Raw genomic sequence first — 20028 nt, 5'->3', positions numbered from 1 at the left:
GTTTGTCAAGAGCGACAGCCTTCAGCACCAGCGGGGGGAGCTTGATTTTGGTTGCTGTTTGGGTAACGACGTTTACATTTTCTGACTGACGCGCCGAAATCGCCTACTTCACTGTTGTTCGATGCGATGTCACACTCGCGAAGGCTCGTTTCAGTGGGAGCGCTTTTCACTGCACTAACATCGCGTGCACCAATAGATGATGCTTGCCTCGAAATTGTATTGCCCCTGGCAATGCGTTCGTTTTTTCAGGGCTCGAGTCTGCCTTCCTCTTCTTCTTGCTCATCACACAGCGTCCAATTTATGACGCGGAAAGAAAAACACACGATACGAATAACGCGAAAAACGAACAGAAAAACCAAACGACGATATCCAAGTTGGATTACCACTGGTGGGGTCCAATCTCAGATCGAAGCGCAGTGAAACTAAAGTGAACTGGATTGCTCAACAGTTCGATGCCGAATGAAAGTTTGTCTCAGCGGGATCCACTGTTTATACTCTAGGCAAGTATTCCTCTTCATTCTTCCTCTTCATTCTTCTACTTTTGATTTGTTTACGGAGACTTTAAATCATACGATATTCCCCTCCGTTGTTCGTCGATAAGTTGCTCGTCATTGACAGCTCTGTTCGGGAAAGCACACAAATGGACAGAACAAATGTATGGGAAAATGGAAACGCTTGAAGTTTTCATGAATTTTAACCATTTACAAACCAGGGGATTCTAATGTATAGCATATTGAACAAATCTTACGGAATTTCCGATTCGTATAGTATGTAAATCGCCAGAATCCGATCGCGACAAAAAAAGTTATTAACGTTAACTTTATTTCATAAAAACGTGACCTGTTTCCTGATTTGGCACCCTTAATGAAAGACGTAGTTCTACGTCAAAAATGTGTATGAACTCACAGTTCAACTCTGAGTTCATGCAATTTTTGTAATACGAACTGAATTTCCCGTTCGTTTCTGTGAAAAAGTATTCTGCAAAGAAATGTTTTAGGAGAAATTTTTTTTTTCTGTGCATGAAAAGACGCACGCGAAGAGCAATGAAGACAACGGGTGGTATGTTTTTCTCATGATGTCTTGAATTATAAACACCATGTTTGTCTATGACGTGAGGAAGGCGTGTGATTCAAACATGTCTGTGTTTGTGCATCATTTGGCGTGTTTGGAATAAACATTGAACACTAGCGAAAAGTATGTTCGTGTTTAAACACAAACATGGAATTGATTTAAGGTGAATGTGGAAGCTAGCCATTGTAGTAGTATAGGTAAACCCGCGTGTAAAAATGGGGTAATAATGTTTGTGAGAGAAGAGCAAAGCATACGTAAATAGATCAATTCACTTATCAGACTGTGTGGTGCTTCATTGGCACGAGTCTTTGGATAAATTTGAAAAAAAATAACAATTCAATACTAAAGTAAAATGTATGAACGATATGTTCCGATGAACAATTGCAAGTATAAAGATATATAGAAGGTGCTTTTGCATATGAAGTAAAATTCTGATTATACGCGAGCGTAACATGAGCTAATTTATAACACATGCGAATTGGGGCTCTTTTGGTTTTAACAAGTTCTTCCGCATAATAACTCGATGTTGATGATTACTTAATATTTTCCTTCGGTGATCGTATTGTTTTCACATATTCACGTTGGAGAGCCTTAACTCTTCTGTTCGTTGGCCGAGGCATTTTGATTGAATGTAGTTCTTTTCCGTTTACTGTTTTTGAAAGCATAAGCAGCCGTGGCAGTGTTCCGAGCTCTGCAATACAATTTTCTTACCCAATGTTAAAGTTGCTAAAACTTACATTATAGACCCATTAAACGTAAAAAGACGAGTGGGTAATGTCGGGGACATAACCGGAGTGACGTAGGACTATACAAAGGGGACAGCTTTTGCTAAATATATATTTTAAATATATTGTTTTATTTTCTTCTCCTACGTGAATACCTATTTACAAACCAGGGGATTCTAATGTATAGCATATTGAACAAATCTTACGGAATTTCCGATTCGTATAGTATGTAAATCGCCATAATCCGTTCGCGACAAAAAAAAGTTATTAACGTTAACTTTATTTCATAAAAACGTGACCTGTTTCCTGATTTGGCACCCTTAATGAAAGACGTAGTTCTACGTCAAAAATGTGTATGAACTCACAGTTCAACTCTGAGTTCATGCAATTTTTGTAATACGAACTGAATTTCTCGTTCGTTTCTGTGAAAAAGTATTCTGCAAAGAAATGTTTTAGGAGAAATTTTTTTTTCTGTGCATGAAAAGACGCACGCGAAGAGCAATGAAGACAACGGGTGGTATGTTTTTCTCATGATGTCTTGAATTATAAACACCATGTTTGTCTATGACGTGAGGACGGCGTGTGATTCAAACATGTCTGTGTTTGTGCATCATTTGGCGTGTTTGGAATAAACATTGAACACTAGCGAAAAGTATGTTCGTGTTTAAACACAAACATGGAATTGATTTAAGGTGAATGTGGAAGCTAGCCATTGTAGCTTCCACATTCACCTTAACATAGGTAAACCCGCGTGTAAAAATGGGGTAATAATGTTTGTGAGAGAAGAGCAAAGCATACGTAAATAGATCAATTCACTTATCAGACTGTGTGGTGCTTCATTGGCACGAGTCTTTGGATAAATTTGAAAAAAAAACAGGAAGTGGGTTATATCTATGGTATAACCGCAAGGGTGACGTAGGACTATCGTTGATTTAGAGATCATTTGTATGAAGTTGAATCTGAATTCATTCTGAATGAATGAATATTTGGAGAACTTCGAAAACGAGAGCGTTACGTTGGAGGCACAAGGTTTTATGCATCCAATATTGGACACGGAAATATCCTACTGATGGGGAAGAATAATCTTCATAAGCTATCCTGTTGATTGCGATTGATTGAAAAATCACAAAACCTAATGTATTTGGTCACAGTGTTACATGGATAGAAAACATTAAAATAAACTGTTTCATATGAATGTAATTTTAAATTCCCAGAGGAACTGGCGGATTATTATCAGTAACGATTAGATATTTCCACATTTTCCTCGATACTGGAAGCCCACCAGTGGTTAATGCTAACTCGATAACCATCTGTTAATAGCACTTGATTGAAACATATTTGGTCACAGTGTTACATGGATAGAAAACATTCAAATAAACTCTTTCACATGAATATATTTTTAAATTCCTAGAGGAACTGGCAGATTATTTTCCGGATCTTTCTCGATCCAAACGGAAAGAATTCCGTGCGTGTATGTGTGTGTGTGTGTGTAGCGGCTGCTTCGAGATCTTCCCGGGGAACCGTTTGTAGCATCACTCTCCTCCTGATGGATTCCCTTCTGGCCTAAGGTGCACAAACAGGCTCTTGGTGACACCATTCATCCGCGCTTTCATGATAAACGAAGAGCTTCACCACAACAGCGACATGTCGCTGTTCAATTATAAATGAGTGGATTTCCGAGCGGCGCTCGCTTATATACCGATTGGTGATTTCAATAGCCTATTTTGAAAGCAAATTTAAGACTATTGAAACATGTTTTTGGATCAGAAAGTAACAAGTATAGAACGCGTAGATATTTTATCTTTCGAATGAAGTGTTTATCATACTATTTCGTTCAGTTGTTTAGGAGCTATTAACACTCAAAATCTCGGTCTCCGGCGTAACGCTTTCGTTTTCGAAACTTTGATTTTACACCCCGGTATAGAAATGAAAGACGTAGTCCTACGTCAAAAATAACAATTCAATACTAAAGTAAAATGTATGAACGATATGTTCCGATGAACAATTGCAAGTATAAAGATATATAGAAGGTGCTTTTGCATATGAAGTAAAATTCTGATTATACGCGAGCGTAACATGAGCTAATTTATAACACATGCGAATTGGGGCTCTTTTGGTTTTAACAAGTTCTTCCGCATAATAACTCGATGTTGATGATTCCTTAATATTTTCCTTCGGTGATCGTATTGTTTTCACATATTCACGTTGGAGAGCCTTAACCCTTCTGTTCGTTGGCCGAGGCATTTTGATTGAATGTAGTTCTTTTCCGTTTACTGTTTTTGAAAGCATAAGCAGCCGTGGCAGTGTTCCGAGCTCTGCAATACAATTTTCTTACCCAATGTTAAAGTTGCTAAAACTTACATTATAGACCCATTAAACGTAAAAAGACGAGTGGGTAATGTCGGGGACATACCCGGAGTGACGTAGGACTATACAAAGGGGACAGCTTTTGCTAAATATATATTTTAAATATATTGTTTTATTTTCTTCTCCTACGTGAATACCTACCTATCTAACTGAAAAATGGATTAGTTTACTGTTTACTCTTTATTTTATGTTGAAGGTTCTGAAAAGAACATTTGATGTTGTGTTTTTGCGTTTTTTTACAAACATTCTCAATTTTTTCTCACTATCTTATAGTTGCTTCTTGATATTTTTCTGAAGGCTTTGTACTTATTCAATGTTCAACGCCGGGCATCTTTTGGCGTATGCACATATCGTACAATCAAAATGATGGCTATGATAGGGAATGCATAGTGGTCCTCAGCTCATTCACTATCATATATTTCACTATTGAGCACTTTACCGTACCTTAAACTGTGGTTTCGTAAACGAATGATTTGTAAGATTTGTAGTCTCCGCAAACAATGTAAATAAAAATGAAATGGAGACGAACTTTACGATCTGTCGAGAAATAGATGAGCTATAAGCGTTCTGAAAAACCAACAGTGAATACAGGGACGGATGACCTTCGTATTAAAGTCCTTTAAAATAAGAACAGAGCAACAGGAAATACATAGCTCATCATGTTGCTCCTTAGTTATGTTTCTATACAATGCAGATGTAACCTCAGTCAATTTTCAACATCAGTTATCAACCAAAGAAAGCAGTTCTTGCTACCGAGAAAATCGTGAATGCCATCCTGCATGAAGCCACTTTCAATTCGGGAACCATGCATGGGTTTGTGAGAACTGAATGATCAACTTAAAAGACCCCAACCACCAAGAAGTTCAAAAACAAGCATAATCAAAATAAATTAGTTCATATTATATATCATATTATGTCACTTCAGAATGCATTGGTATTGTGAATAACTTTTAATAACTCTTCTTTAAAAGGTTTAATGGCCCTGAAAAGCGCCGTGTTTTACGGTGGCTGGTTTTGCCACCAAAGCAGTCTGTATAAACAAACTTTTTCCTTTTTCTACCTGCTGCCGTTTTGCGATTGCGTTTGCCACTCGCTGAGACTAGTTGTTGCCACCGAACCGAATGTGCTCTGTAGGCGGGTTTTCTTATTGTCGTGAGCAGCATTGCAAGCCAACTCGAGCACTCCGCCGGCCGAAATTCTATAACCGCTATTAGGTATACTGGTGCTCCGGAACCAATCCGTTGATGCGATGTGATGTGAAACGATGCCATACAACCACACTGATTTACGGTTTGAAAGAGAATGATATATTTTTCAGCGGATCCGCGCGTTTTGTACTTTAGCGGTACACGCTCACAGGATAGAGACAAATCGGCAGACTCAGCCAAAGGGGCGAGTCCAACGAGACGAACGAATGAGCGTTATAAGGCAGCGATGGCAAAAAAATACATTCATTACGATTTGTTCGTTCGTTGGATTCACATGCAGGCTAAAAAGGGTCCTTTTCAAGATCACAAAATTATCTTTAATCTAAAGAGCTTATTGTTTTGTTATCACTCGATATCCCCATCTTGTTCGGCTAAACCTTTCTGTTTAGCGATTGCGTTTGCCACTCGCCACAGCTTTCAGTTGGAAAATTTCTTCCCATCCTGCTTGTGACATGTTGTACAGTAAATTACATATGACGCGACGTGCCGAAGCACCGCTCAGTGTCGCATTGGAGGCGATTTTAACCTGTAATTGAACATTTGCGATGACAGTGGTACAGTGTTGACTTTCAATGTGGGGTCATAATTTGGACCCCGAACTCTATGTTTACAAAAATGTCCAACTAAATATGTCGCATTACAGGTCCGTCAAATTAGCTATATGTCGAGCTAAATGTAAATTACTGTACTTTCAATCTGGAAGCAATTTAAGAATTCTTGGAAATTGAATAATCGAGAAAGTCCCCAACCATCAATAAGCTCAGAACAACTGCCAAATTCTCATACTCATCATATCTTGGCAAACAAATTATGAAAAAATCAATTTGTGTTTTATTATTATTTGGGATATTGTTTTAGAAAGCATTGAACTGTATTTCATCAATTCTTTTTTGGGAGGTGTTTCAGCGGATTACCCGGATTGTCCGACGCGAAGTCCGAAAAAGAAGGGATATTCTGTAGAATTTCATTCTCATTTCAACTACTCTCGCATGTGAAAATGCAAAAATGGCGTATCCTAACAATAACAAAACAAACAACCCCCGCTCCACAAACCGTAATCCCCTTCTTATTGAAGTGATTATGTTGCTTCACCTGTTATACATTGATTTAAGCGCCTTGTTCTTAACGGCACTAATGGCCTCTGGGCCTAAAAACGTGAATGCCACTTGATTACACGAACACTTTTTCCTTTCGCTGGTGCAATTGAACCGGATTGTTCAATTGCATACACGTGATTATGGGAACTGCCGCCCAAAACGAACTGTGATCCGTCTCGCTCTCCTTTTAACTAAGGACGGGCTGAGAAACCTGGGCACAAGTTTCACTAAGTTCGGAACTATAAAACAACCGGCGGACTTCGACCTCAATGGACTAGAGGAATTTATCGGATTGGAAAACGGAAGTTTGGATTTTATTTGCCGTATTCTTCGGAATTCTAACTTAGACTATCTATTTTATAGAACTCTCGGCCATATGCATTCTACATGGCTGAGTTTTAGATCGTTTTCATTTTGGTAACGTAACGTAGGTAACAGATAGCATTAGCTATTCAAGAAATTCATTTTAGACAAATTTCATTTCAAGAGAAATTCATTTTCATTTTAGAACAATATACTAATCATTCCGGCCACCTTAAAATAGTCACGTATTTTAATTACTATACGGACACTGCTGCGTACGAATCGATGAACTGACTGCGGTCCAAGATATTGGCTGATTGATGGGCTGCTCATTGCGAGTTCGGTTACCATCACAGGGACCGGCTGGATTGGTGGCTGGTGAGAAACAAACTAATTTAATAAACAATAAATCATTTTGTTACCTCATTCTCAACGTCGTTCACGTTTGATGGCATTGGAAGAAGTGAAAGTTTGACGACAGGACGGACAACGTTGTCTGCAGATGCCGTCTTCAAGGTGACGACTCTAACGATACCATCATGAGCGGGATGAATCTTCGTTATGCGACTCAACATCCACTGGGCTGGGGGAAGGTTGTCGTCCTTAATGATGACTAGTCGGCCCACTCGGATGTCAACGGGAGGTTTGATGCCTTTTCATGAACGGGCCTGCAGCTGCTGTAAATACTCGGTGCTCCAGCGCTTCCAAATTGCCTGGAGTCGTTTTTGCATCAGCTGCCAACGGTTTAGCTTGATGTCTGGTAATTGCTTGTAGTCGGCTTCTGGGATCGATTGCAGGTTCGAACCGACCAGGAAATGACCCGGTGTAAGAGCCTCTAGATCCGTTGGGTCATTGGACATCTCAGTTATGGGCCGTGAGTTGAGGCACATTTCGACCTGGGCGAGCAGGGTCAGCATTTCTTCGTGGGTGACGGTTGTATTACCCACTTCCTTCAGAAGATGACTCTTCGCCGATTTCACCGCCGCCTCCCACAGACCACCAAAGTGGAGTGCGTGCGGTGGAATGAATTTCCAACTGATTTCTGCATTAGCGCACCAGTCGAAAATGAGTTTTCGGCTGCTGTCATCCGTTTTAAGCATTTTAAAGAGATGATGCAGCTCGTTGGCGGCTCCTTTAAAGTTTGTAGCATTGTCTGAATGAAGTTCACAGACTTTGCCACGCCGTGCTATGAACCGCTTTAGAGCAGCCAGGAATGCTATTGTGGAGAGATCCCTGACGAGCTCCAGATGTACGACCCGTGTTGAGAAGCACACGAATAAAGCGATGTATGCTTTGACTGGTCCTGCTCTACGGTGTGGACCACGTAAGAGGATCGGGCCGCAATAGTCGACACCGGAGACTGAAAAAGGCCGCGACGGTGTCACTCTGGAGTTAGGTAAATCTGCTGTTGCTTACTGGATCAATACCGGTTTTCTACGGAAGCAGGTATGGCACTGGTGGTACACTTGACGCAATAAATCTCTGCCACGTAGAATCCAGAACTTCTGTCTGATGGTGGTCGTCATCAGCTGCGGTCCGGCGTGTATTAGAGTTCGGTGGTAGTGATCAGCAAGCAGGTGTGCCAATCGGTGTTTACTCGAGATGATGATTGGATGCTTCATTCCTTCGGGAGAGTCGGAGTCTTGAATACGACCACCAACCTTGATGAGGCCGTCCTTGGAGAGCATTGGATTGAAGAACTTCATAGGTGATGTTTTGTCAACCGGTCGTCCATTGCGTAGTGCTTTCAGCTCCGTCGGAAACGTTTCACGCTGGGATAGTTGACACAGAACATGTTCAGCGTCTTGAAGATCGGATGCAGTGGGCTGTGTGGTGTCTTCGAGGATGCCGCACAAGCCCCATCAGGATGTTTCTTGGCAGCTGTTGTTTGCAGTACACCCATTTTTTTTTTTTTTTTTTTAAAGAGGTGAGGAACGCTCTACCAGCCTTACCTGGGAAGGGTTAACCCAGACGTCGAGTGGGGATCGCACCCACAAAAACCAAGCCCTCTACTCGTTGCCTTATTCCCCCTGGGACCACATCTAGGCGACTACTTCAGGGGGCGGCTGTGCTCATGCACTTCTCGAGTTTTCAACGCTAACTAGCATTGTCCTTCCCTTTTTCTCAATATTTTTTCCTTTCTATTCGTTATTAATTCCACTGCGCTGATGTCCTCTTCGCAGGCATCCATTTACCCGTCGAGACGTGAACCGATTAGGAATTGCCCTCCAACTTGACGCGCAACCCGTCACAGCCACCCTCGCGGGGTTTCTCACCTGTCGAGACGTGAACCGATTAGGCAGCGCCCTCCAACTTGACACGCGCCCCGTCACAGGCACCCTCGCAGGATTTCTCTTCCCAACGGAGCGCCGATTAGGCAGTGCCCTCCAACCTGACGCGCACTCCGTCACAGCTACTCTCGTGGGGTATTCACCATTTTGATCGTGGCTTCATCCTTGATACTCGTTCCTTCGAATTGTTCGCGGTGTTCCTCCATCCAGGCCACGATCAGGCGTTGTCAGGCAGGCCTTTTGCTGTTCTCCGCGGCAGTATCCGTTTACCTGTCGAGACGTGCACCGATTAGGAAGCGCCCTCCAACTTGACGCGCGCCCCGTCACAGTCACCCTCGCAGGATTTCTCTTCCCAGCGGAGAGCCGATTAGGTGGTGCCCTCCAACACAACGCGCACCCCGTCACAGCTACTCTCGTGAGGTACCATCTCTTGCAACAGCCGTCGCCGTTGTTCACCTTTCACCGTCGGACGTTGTCAGCACTTTGGTCAGCCCTCCACCTTCGCATCAGCTCCGACATGATTTGTGTGATTGCACTGCTCACGGCATTCCAGATCATCTCGTCGCGACACATCTCCTCCACAATATTCCCCACATGAAGTGCAGGCAGCCCCTCGCGCCTTTCGGTGAACCTGGGACAGACAAAAACGACGTGCTCCGGTGTTTCCTCCATATCTCCACACTCCGGACAGAGGGGTGAAACTGCGTGCCCGAACCGGTGTAGATATTGCCTGAAACAGCCATGCCCAGACAGAAACTGCGTCAAGTAAAAGTTAACTTCACCGTGTTTCCTGTTCAACCAGGTCGAAAGTACCGGTATCAGCCTGTACGTCCATCTACCATTTTCTGCCGTATCCCATTCATACTGCCATTTGTCCAACGACTCCGCCCTCATCAATTTCCGGATACCTCTGCTTTCCCGTCGCTTGTAGCACTCGCTATCTTCCGCCAGAGTGATGCAGATGGGAATCATTCCGGCGATTACACACACAGCTTCTGTCGAAATGGTCCTATAAGCACTTACGACTCGCATGGCCATGAGTCGGAATGTGCTGTTCAGCTTCCTCCGATTTCGGTGGGTTTCCAGAGCCGCCAACCAGGCAGGGCCACCATACCTCAGTATCGACGAAGATACACTTGCCAAGAGACGCCTCTTGCTGCTGTTTGGGCCAAAGCTATTTGGCATGATCCTCGCCACCACGTTGATGGCCTTTGACGCCTTCCCACATGCATAGTCGACGTGCTGGTTGAAGTTCAGCCGGTCGTCGATCATGACTCCGAGGTACTTCACCGCCCGCTTCGAAACGATGGTATGTCCTCCGATCGATACCTCTGCCCGCAGCACTGTCTTACTATTGCTCACTGACAGCACCTCGGTTTTGTGATGTGCCATCTGGAGCTTTACGCTGTCCATCCAACTACCGATCATGTCTACAGCCTCAGTCGCCAACATTTCCACCTCCTGAAGCGTCTCGCCGATTACCGTTGTTACGATGTCGTCCGCGAAGCCCACGATCTCCACACCTCTGGGTAGCTTCAGCCTTAGAACACCGTCGTACATCGTGTTCCAAAGCGTGGGACCTAGGATGGAACCTTGTGGAACTCCCGCCGAGATATTCTTCACTATCTGTCCCCTGTCTGTGTTGTATACCAGGATCCGATTCTGGAAATAACTCCTCAGTATCCTGTACAGGTAGCCAAGGACCTTCAATCTGTGTAGCGCCTCGGCGATGGCCTCCAAGCTGGCACTATTGAAGGCGTTCTTCACGTCAATCAAAATCACCGCGCAGTAACGGTCGCCTCTTCGTTTTTGTTTAAGCGAGACCTGAGTTTTCTCGATAACTGTCCGAATAGCGTCCACTGTCGACTTTCCTTTCCGGAACCCGAACTGCATTTTCGACAATCCGTGGTCATCCTCCGTGCATTTCACCAGTCTGTTGAGAATAACCCTTTCCAAGAGCTTTCCCAAAGTATCCAACAAACAAATAGGCCTATACGACGCTGGATCTCCAGGTGGCTTTCCTGGTTTCGGGAACAGCACCAACTTTTGTATCTTCCATTCCGCAGGGAAGAGACCGTCATCCAGGCATTTCTGCAGCACCACCCTGAACATGTCGGGGAAAGCAAGGATCGCCGATTTCAGGGCCACATTGGGGATTCCGTCGGGGCCGGGTGCTTTTTTCAACTTTAGACCTTTTGCCACCGCGATGAGTTCTTCGTTGGTGACTTGTGCGTTCTCTGCTTCGTCCTCACCGTACAGTGTGGGTGGCCACGTCGGTGGGTCGTGCTGCGGAAAGAGTCCATTCACAATGACCTCGAGTTTTTCCGGACATAATTCCATGGGAGTCGTTGAACTACGGAATTTCGCCATCACGATTCGATAAGCTTCACCCCAAGGATTTGCGTCGACGTCTCGACACAGCTCCCTATAGCAGTTCGATTTGCTCCTACGTATCTCTCGTTTCAAGGCGGCTCTGGTCGCTCGGAAAGACGCGCGGTGCTCCTCTCTCTCTACATCGGTTCGTGCCTTCTGGACTCTTCTTCTGGCTCGTAGACAGTTAGCGCGGAGGATGCTGAGTGTCTCGTTCCACCAGTAGGCTGGACGTCGTTCATTCGTCGGGTTCAGTCTTCTCGGCATCGCTGTATCGCATGCCCTCACCAATGTTCCTGTCAGCCCGTCGGCGCTCAGATTAAGAGTTCTGCTGTCTATGCGTAGTGCTTCGACGAAAAGCTCCTTGTCAAAAACCTTTGTCCTCCACTTCCGCTCAAAGGTTCTTGTATTCCGTACCGCTGCGGGATTCCGTTGGCCGACACTATACAGGATTGCCTGGTGGTCGCTGTGTGTGTATCCCTCCGACACTCTCCACTTCGTGTTAGCCGCCAGTGATGGACTGCAGAAAGTTACATCGATGATGGATTCGCGGCCGTCCCTTCGAAAGGTGCTGCTAGTGCCTTCGTTCAGAAGTGTGACGTCTAGTTTTGCGAAGGCTTCTAGTAGGCTGTACCCCCTGGCGTTGGTGCATCTGCTTCCCCACTCCTCAGCCCAGGCGTTGAAGTCTCCTCCGATGATGACTGGTTTGCGGCCGCTGACCTTATCCGTGAGTACGTCCAACATCTCGTGAAACTGTTCCGCTGACCATCTTGGGGGTGCATAGCAACTACACATGAAGATTCCGTTGATTTTGACGATCACGAAACCTTCCTGTGAGCTTTCCACCACTTCTTGGATGGGGTACCTTCCCATCACTAGTATTGCAGCCATCCCTGCTTTATCCACCACCCATTTTCCATTATCGCAGTTGTTGACTGCCACAATAATTGCTGTGCTATGTCGCAATGATTCAGGTTGAGCTGGGTAACCTCCATTACTGCGAACCCGCAATCGCCTTTTTGTACGCCGGACATTTGAAGCTACCTGTGACGTGGTCCTTTCCGTCCTCCTCCTTGCACAACATGCACCTCGGTTGCTTTATGCAGTCTCTAACAACGTGACCTTCCGTCCCGCACTTCCTGCACAATTTCGATCTGTCAGGACCACCGCAGTTTTTCGCCTGGTGACCGAAGCCCATGCATTGAAAGCATCTCTCCATTTGCTTGGCCATACGAGGGGTAGCTTATTCGCAGCTTGTTTCGAGAGCCGTATCGAGGCCGTATCGAGGCCGTTTGTGTCCCACCGTATGCCTTTCTCAGCCGGATTGTCATTGGCACATCGCCAAGGTCACATTGTGACTGTAACGCAGTTCTCAATTCCTCAACAGTCGTGATCTCGTCCAGATACCGGCACTCGATGGTTGATTCCTGAGAGAGAGCTCTCACCTTCGCCTCCTCCCCTAGTGACTTCTCAATGAGTTGTTTGAAAGCAGAGCTCTTAACCGCTGGATCTTTTTTAAGCTCGAAGAGCATCTCGCCTTTTTGCGTGCGCCTAGTTTTCACGACGTTCTCGCCCAGTGTCTGCAACTCCGGATCGTCTCTCACTTTCCGAAGGATAGCTGCATACGATACTCTTGCTGACACTTCAACGATCAAAGCATCGCCCTTGATTCGCTCCACTCGAGGTCCGAGTTTCTTCTTTTCCTGCTCAACTTTTTTCTTCTTCTCCTTCTGTTTTTTGCGTTTTTCTGTCTGGTTATCGACAGTACGCCATTCACTGCTTTCACCTCCTTTCGCGTTACTCAGATCGTTCTTGGCCTTTTTCAGCTCTTCTTCTTCTCCTGGGGTGCCCCTCCTTCTCTTGTCCGATCGTGTGTTCAGAGGACTCTTCGGCGTCTCAAGTATCTCGACGGGTTTCTCATTCGCCTCGAGCAGAGCCTTTTCAGCACCCTCTGCTCTCATCTGCAGCTCCTTATGCTCGCGTTCAGCAACCATGACGACTGATCTGATGCTCGTCACCAGATGTTTTATTTTTAAGTGGACATTGTTTTTGTCCTTTACGAACTCGTAAAGTTCGTTGACCTTTTTCCTAACGTCCGTGATGCTGAGCCTCCCAAGTTGCCCTTCTTGGGATGCGCTTGAGGTCAGCGTAAACAACTGGCTCTGTACGGAGCCAAGATCTCCTTGGAATGCTTGGGCAGCAAACACTTCTTGTGGTTTTGTGTTGCTTGTACTCGTTGTGGCTACTCGAGTGACAGGTGACCTCAGCATTCGTCCGCTTCTCGCGAATACATTCTCCTCTCCATCGTTTGTTGGTGTGTTATTGCAACTATTCATATTTTTCTGGGTCCCAACTTCGGGCCGCTATCTCCGCTCGTTGTACATAGTCACTACCAGTGATCCCATGGTTATCTATGCAAGCAGTGAGGCCATGCAGGGGTTGACACGGTCCTTCATGGGGACCGTGTTCAGAGCCAGATCAGCGCAAGTCAGGAATGTGACATCTGACGCCTAGTACCTAGTGCCTGGGCCTAGACGAGCATCGAACGTACCCGAAGACTTGCCAAGTTATTACCGGGACGGGGGCAACCGCACTATTAGCCCAAACGCCATTTCAGGACGGTGTCACCCTTCCTTACTCAGGGAACAGGATAGTACGACTGTCAGCCTTTAGCGTCGTGTTGAAATCGTTTCCGTATCGTGTCCGTTTTCTATGCGTAACCAGTATGTTGTAATCAGGATCTTACTGGCGTCAATCCTGATGTGCTTGGCACTCCTTTCGTGGCTCCTGTACACGGTATTTCCCCCGTGCAATCTCCAATAGGCTTTACCGCGCCCTTACTCGCGTTGTCACCCGATTAGTCGCCTCATACGACAGGGACAGGGACCAAGACCCGAAGTGCTATTCTAGGCCGGCAACTCCACGGCGTACCCATGTACCGCAGGAAGTATGCCACGGCCATCCGTAGCTTAGTATGCGACGAGAAACTGTTGAACAACCAATCGCACAGTTGATCCGTGGGAGATACGGTTACAATCGAAAAAGGAAAACCAAGATCGTTAAAAGAAATAGTTTTAGCAATTATATTCACGTTAAAAATATCAAGACGTTCTAAAATGGCGAATTTACTTGAAATTATTAAAACCACATCCTCAATTGTGCCACAATTCGATGGAAACGTGGATAAAATTAAGGCATTTACAGAGGCCGTAAATTTAGTCAAGACAATAGAAACGGCAGAAAACAAAGCAACTATAATTCAAGTAATCTTAACAAAATTGGAGAGTAAGGCGAGAAACGTTTTTGCCGAAGTTCCAGAATCGATTAACGATATATTGAAAACATTGCAAGCAAAAATTTCTGCGTGCCCTCCGGAGCAAGTCATTGCTAAAATGGCAAATCTAAAGCAAATCGGCCCTATAGAACCGTTCTGCCTAGAGCTCGAAAAGCTGGTTTTCAGTCTGGAAACCGCTTATATAGCAATGGGTATTTCGCCTCAGATTGCCAGGTCAATGGCTACCAAAGAAGACATAAAGTACTTAGCCAGAGGTTTGAAATGCGAGAGAACTTCTTTTGTGGTGAGAGCTGGAACTTTCGGTTCATACTCCGATGCAATGACAAAAGCATTGGAGGAGAATTTAAATAATCCGAATACGTCCATATTTACGTACTCGCGGGTAATTCAAAGTCGAAACTTCAACAATAACTTTCGACAACCAAACACTAGATTCGGCTATAGGGGTCGAAATCAAAATAATAATCACCAACCATCCAATTTTCGTCAAAACTATGGGCAGAATAGGCCAAATTTCAATCAACCAACACCAAACCACCAATACACCCAACCAAACTATCAGAGAACCCAAAACTTCAGAGGCCAGCGTGGAAATAACAATTCCAACCGAACGACACGATTTGTACGGATTGCGGGAAACGCAGGGACGCCGGCGGACAACCTCCAGTCCGTCCCGGAGCAAGAACAGGAGGAAAGGACATTAAGGGAAAGGCCGTTTCAAAGCGAACAATAAATATATATAACATAAACATAACATGTTCTATGTTTGTTACAATAAAATTGAGCATGTGCGAAAAGCCATGCACCCTCATAATTGACACTGGAGCTCCCTCATTTTTTTTTTGGCAGACTTATCTCACTTCTTAACTAGGCGAACCTAGCCAGAATTTTCACCTGCCCCCGGGCTTCTGAATGCCAAAGGGGGACTAGGCTCTGCGGAATGCACGTATCTGCATGCTCGTGCTGTTTCAGTCCTGACCGAGAAATTGTCGGACAATCGCGCAGGTGCTAAGGATGACCGACTTTTGGATGCCGGCCAATTCCTTCTCCATGTTCAACACCTTTAGCGCTTCCAGAAGTGTCTTCGGGATAATTCCAGTTCCAGAGAGAACGACTGGAACAATTCTTGGGACCTCCCTTAGCCCCCACAGTTCCTTGAGCTCCACGACCAATGGTCGGTACTTGCAGATTTTGCGACCGTGGGTCTCCTCCAGATTCTGGTTCAGTGGAATAGCGACATCGATGATGGTGACTTTGCGGTCGCTCTTGTCGTAAACCATTATATCTGGGCGGTTGTGGTGGATCGAGAGGTCGGTCAGAACAGTGCGATCCCAGTACAGCTTGAAACGGTCATTTTCCAGGACAGGTGCAGGCAGGTACCGGTAGTTTGGTACGTTGTCTTCCAGTAGAGCACATTGGAGCGCCAGTTGTCGATGAACAATACGGGCCACGTTGTTGTGGCGCTCGGTGTAGGCTGCGTTGGCCAAAACGGGACAGCCTCCCATAATGTGCTCTATGTTTTCACCTGGTTGATGGCACATCCGGCAAATGCCATGAACGTCTTGATGCCAGACGTACCGCCTGCAGTTTCTCGTCGGCATTATCCTGTCCTGGATGGCTATCATGTCGGCTTCTACTATTGAAGAGAGTTCACCACGCGTTAGCCACAGATTAGATGCGGCCTTGTCGACGTGTGGCCGGTCCAGTTGATGGGGATGGGCACCATGCACTGCCTTCTGCTTCCAAGCTGCAATCTTCTCCTCCACTGTCTGCAGATTGCAGTTTAGTTGGTACTCCGCTTGCGCCAAGTGCAGAGCGCTGTATCCTCTGTCAGCGGCGCAGACAGCCCGGTATAGCGCGTTTTGGTTGGCGCGTTCTGCGAAGTACTCGCGCAGTTGTCGTACCTGGGCAACACACAGTGCAGAAATGTCGACGATTCCAAGTCCCCCTTCTTTGCGTGGTAGTGAAACTCTCTCCAGTGCCGATTGAGGATGGTGCATTCCGGCCTCTTTGAATGCTTTCCTCATCCTCCTCTCAAGATCCTCTAGGTCAGTTTTGCTCCATTTGACTACACCAAAACTGAAGGTCAGCAGGGGAACCGCGAATGTGTTGATCGCGCGTACCTTGTTCCCCGCGTTGAGGAAAGTCCTCAGGACACAGTTCACTCGACTCAAGAACTTGTCTCGCAGCTCCGTCTTGATGTCGGAGTGGCGAATCCCGGTGAGCTGTCGGAATCCAAGATATTTATAGGATTCGCCACGAACCATGTCTCTTATAAACTCGCCGTCATAGACCTCGTAGCCTCCGGATTCGGTAAGTTGTCCTTTCAGCAGGTGGACACAGCGACACTTGTCGAGGCCGAACTCCATACAGATGTCCCTGCTTATGTCTTCGACAACCCGGATAGCTACACCTAGACGCTGACGTGAATCAGCGTAGACCTTGAGATCGTCCATGTAAAAGGTATGGGTCACTTCTTCGTGGGCGCCGTCGCCATACCTTATTTTATAGCCATGACCGTTTCTATTGAGCGTCCTACTGAGGGGGTTCAGTGCCAGACAAAACCAAAGCGGGCTGAAAGAGTCGCCTTGGAATATCCCCCTCTTTATCTGCAGCGTTCTAGACTGCAACACATTTTCCCCATCACTAAGGTGCAGAGACGTGCTCCACTGCCTCATCGCATGCTGCAGGAACCTAACGACGACGGGATCAATTTTGTAGAGCTCCAATACCCGGACGAGAAACGAGTGAGGTATGGAGTCATAAGCCTTCCTGTAATCGATATAGGCCATGCTTAGGTTCCGCTGGTTATAAACCGCCTGGCCGACTATGGCTGCGTCGATGATGGCCTGGTCTTTGCAGCCATGCGTATTTTTTCTGCATCCTTTCTGCTCTTCTGCGATGATATGGTGTTGTTCGCAGTGGGCAGAAACTTTGGCGGTTATGATGCTGCTTAATATCTTGTACAGACTCGATAGGCACGTTATCGGCCTGTACTTTGATGGGTTCAATGTGTTGCTGTCTTTCGGGAGGAGGAATGTGACGCCACGAGTGGCGAATTCAGGGAGGTTGTGTGGGTCACGTAGCACCTTGTTGCAGCACTCAGCTATCTTTTGATGTGCGACGGTCAGCTTCTTGTATTGTTTGTGTTGTGTTGTTTTGGCAGACTTATCTCACTTCTTAACTAGGCGAACCTAGCCAGAATTTTCACCTGCCCCCGGGCTTCTGAATGCCAAAGGGGGACTAGGCTCTGCGGAATGCACGTATCTGCATGCTCGTGCTGTTTCAGTCCTGACCGAGAAATTGTCGGACAATCGCGCAGGTGCTAAGGATGACCGACTTTTGGATGCCGGCCAATTCCTTCTCCATATTCAACACCTTTAGCGCTTCCAGAAGTGTCTTCGGGACAATTCCAGTTCCAGAGAGAACGACTGGAACAATTCTTGGGACCTCCCTTAGCCCCCACAGTTCCTTGAGCTCCACGACCAATGGTCGGTACTTGCAGATTTTGCGACCGTGGGTCTCCTCCAGATTCTGGTTCAGTGGAATAGCGACATCGATGATGGTGACTTTGCGGTCGCTCTTGTCGTAAACCATTATATCTGGCCGGTTGTGGTGGATCGAGAGGTCGGTCAGAACAGTGCGATCCCAGTACAGCTTGAAACGGTCATTTTCCAGGACAGGTGCAGGCAGGTACCGGTAGTTTGGTACGTTGTCTTCCAGTAGAGCACATTGGAGCGCCAGTTGTCGATGAACAATACGGGCCACGTTGTTGTGGCGCTCGGTGTAGGCTGCGTTGGCCAAAACGGGACAGCCTCCCATAATGTGCTCTATGTTTTCACCTGGTTGATGACACATCCGGCAAATGTCATCAACGTCTTGATGCCAGACGTACCGCCTGCAGTTTCTCGTCGGCATTATCCTGTCCTGGATGGCTATCATGTCGGCTTCTACTACTGAAGAGAGTTCATCACGCGTTAGCCACAGATTAGATGCGGCCTTGTCGACGTGTGGCCGGTCCAGTTGATGGGGGTGGGCACCATGCACTGCCTTCTGCTTCCAAGCTGCAATCTTCTCCTCCACTGTCTGCAGATTGCAGTTGAGTTGGTACTCCGCTTGCGCCAAGTGCAGAGCGCTGTATCCTCTGTCGGCGGCGCAGACAGCCCGGTATAGCGCGTTTTGGTTGGCGCGTTCTGCGAAGTACTCGCGCAGTTGTCGTACCTGGGCAACACACAGTGCAGATATGTCGACTATTCCAAGTCCCCCTTCTTTGCGTGGCAGTGAAACTCTCTCCAGTGCCGATTGAGGATGGTGCATTCCGGCCTCTTTAAATGCTTTCCTCATCCTCCTCTCAAGGTCCTCTAGGTCAGTTTTGCTCCATTTGACTACACCAAAACTGAAGGTCAGCAGGGGAACCGCGAATGTGTTGATCGCGCGTACCTTGTTCCCCGCGTTGAGGAAAGTCCTCAGGACACAGTTCACTCGACTCAAGAACTTGTCTCGCAGCTCCGTCTTGATGTCGGAGTGGCGAATCCCGGTGAGCTGTCGGAATCCAAGATATTTATAGGATTCGCCACGAACCATGTCTCTTATGAACTCGCCGTCATAGACCTCGTAACCTCCGGATTCGGTAAGCTGCCCTTTCAGCAGATGGACACAGCGGCACTTGTCGAGGCCGAACTCCATGCAAATGTCCCTGCTTATGTCTTCGACAACCCGGATAGCTACACCTAGACGCTGACGTGAATCAGCGTAGACCTTGAGATCATCCATGTAGAAGGTATGGGTCACTTCTTCGTGGGCGCCGTCGCCATACCTTATTTTATAGCCATGACCGTTTCTATTGAGCGTCCTACTGAGGGGGTTCAATGCCAGACAAAACCAAAGCGGGCTGAAAGAGTCGCCTTGGAATATCCCCCTCTTTATCTGCAGCGTTCTAGACTGCAACACATTTTCCCCATCACTGAGGTGCATAGACGTACTCCACTGCCTCATCGCATGCTGCAGGAACCTAACGACGAAGGGATCAATTTTGTAGAGCTCCAATACCCGGACGAGAAACGAGTGAGGTATGGAGTCATAAGCCTTCCTGTAATCGATATAGGCCATGCTTAGGTTCCGCTGGTTATAAACCGCCTGGCCGACTATGGCTGCGTCGATGATGGCCTGGTCTTTGCAGCCATGCGTATTTTTCCTGCATCCTTTTTGCTCTTCTGCGATGATGTGATGCTGTTCGCAGTGAGCAGAAACTTTGGCGGTAATTATGCTGCTCAGTATTTTGTACAGACTCGATAGGCACGT

The sequence above is a fragment of the Toxorhynchites rutilus genome, chromosome 2 (genome assembly GCF_029784135.1).
Source record: "Toxorhynchites rutilus septentrionalis strain SRP chromosome 2, ASM2978413v1, whole genome shotgun sequence".
NCBI lineage: Eukaryota > Metazoa > Arthropoda > Insecta > Diptera > Culicidae > Toxorhynchites > Toxorhynchites rutilus.
Note: the sequence above shows the minus strand (reverse complement) of the source record.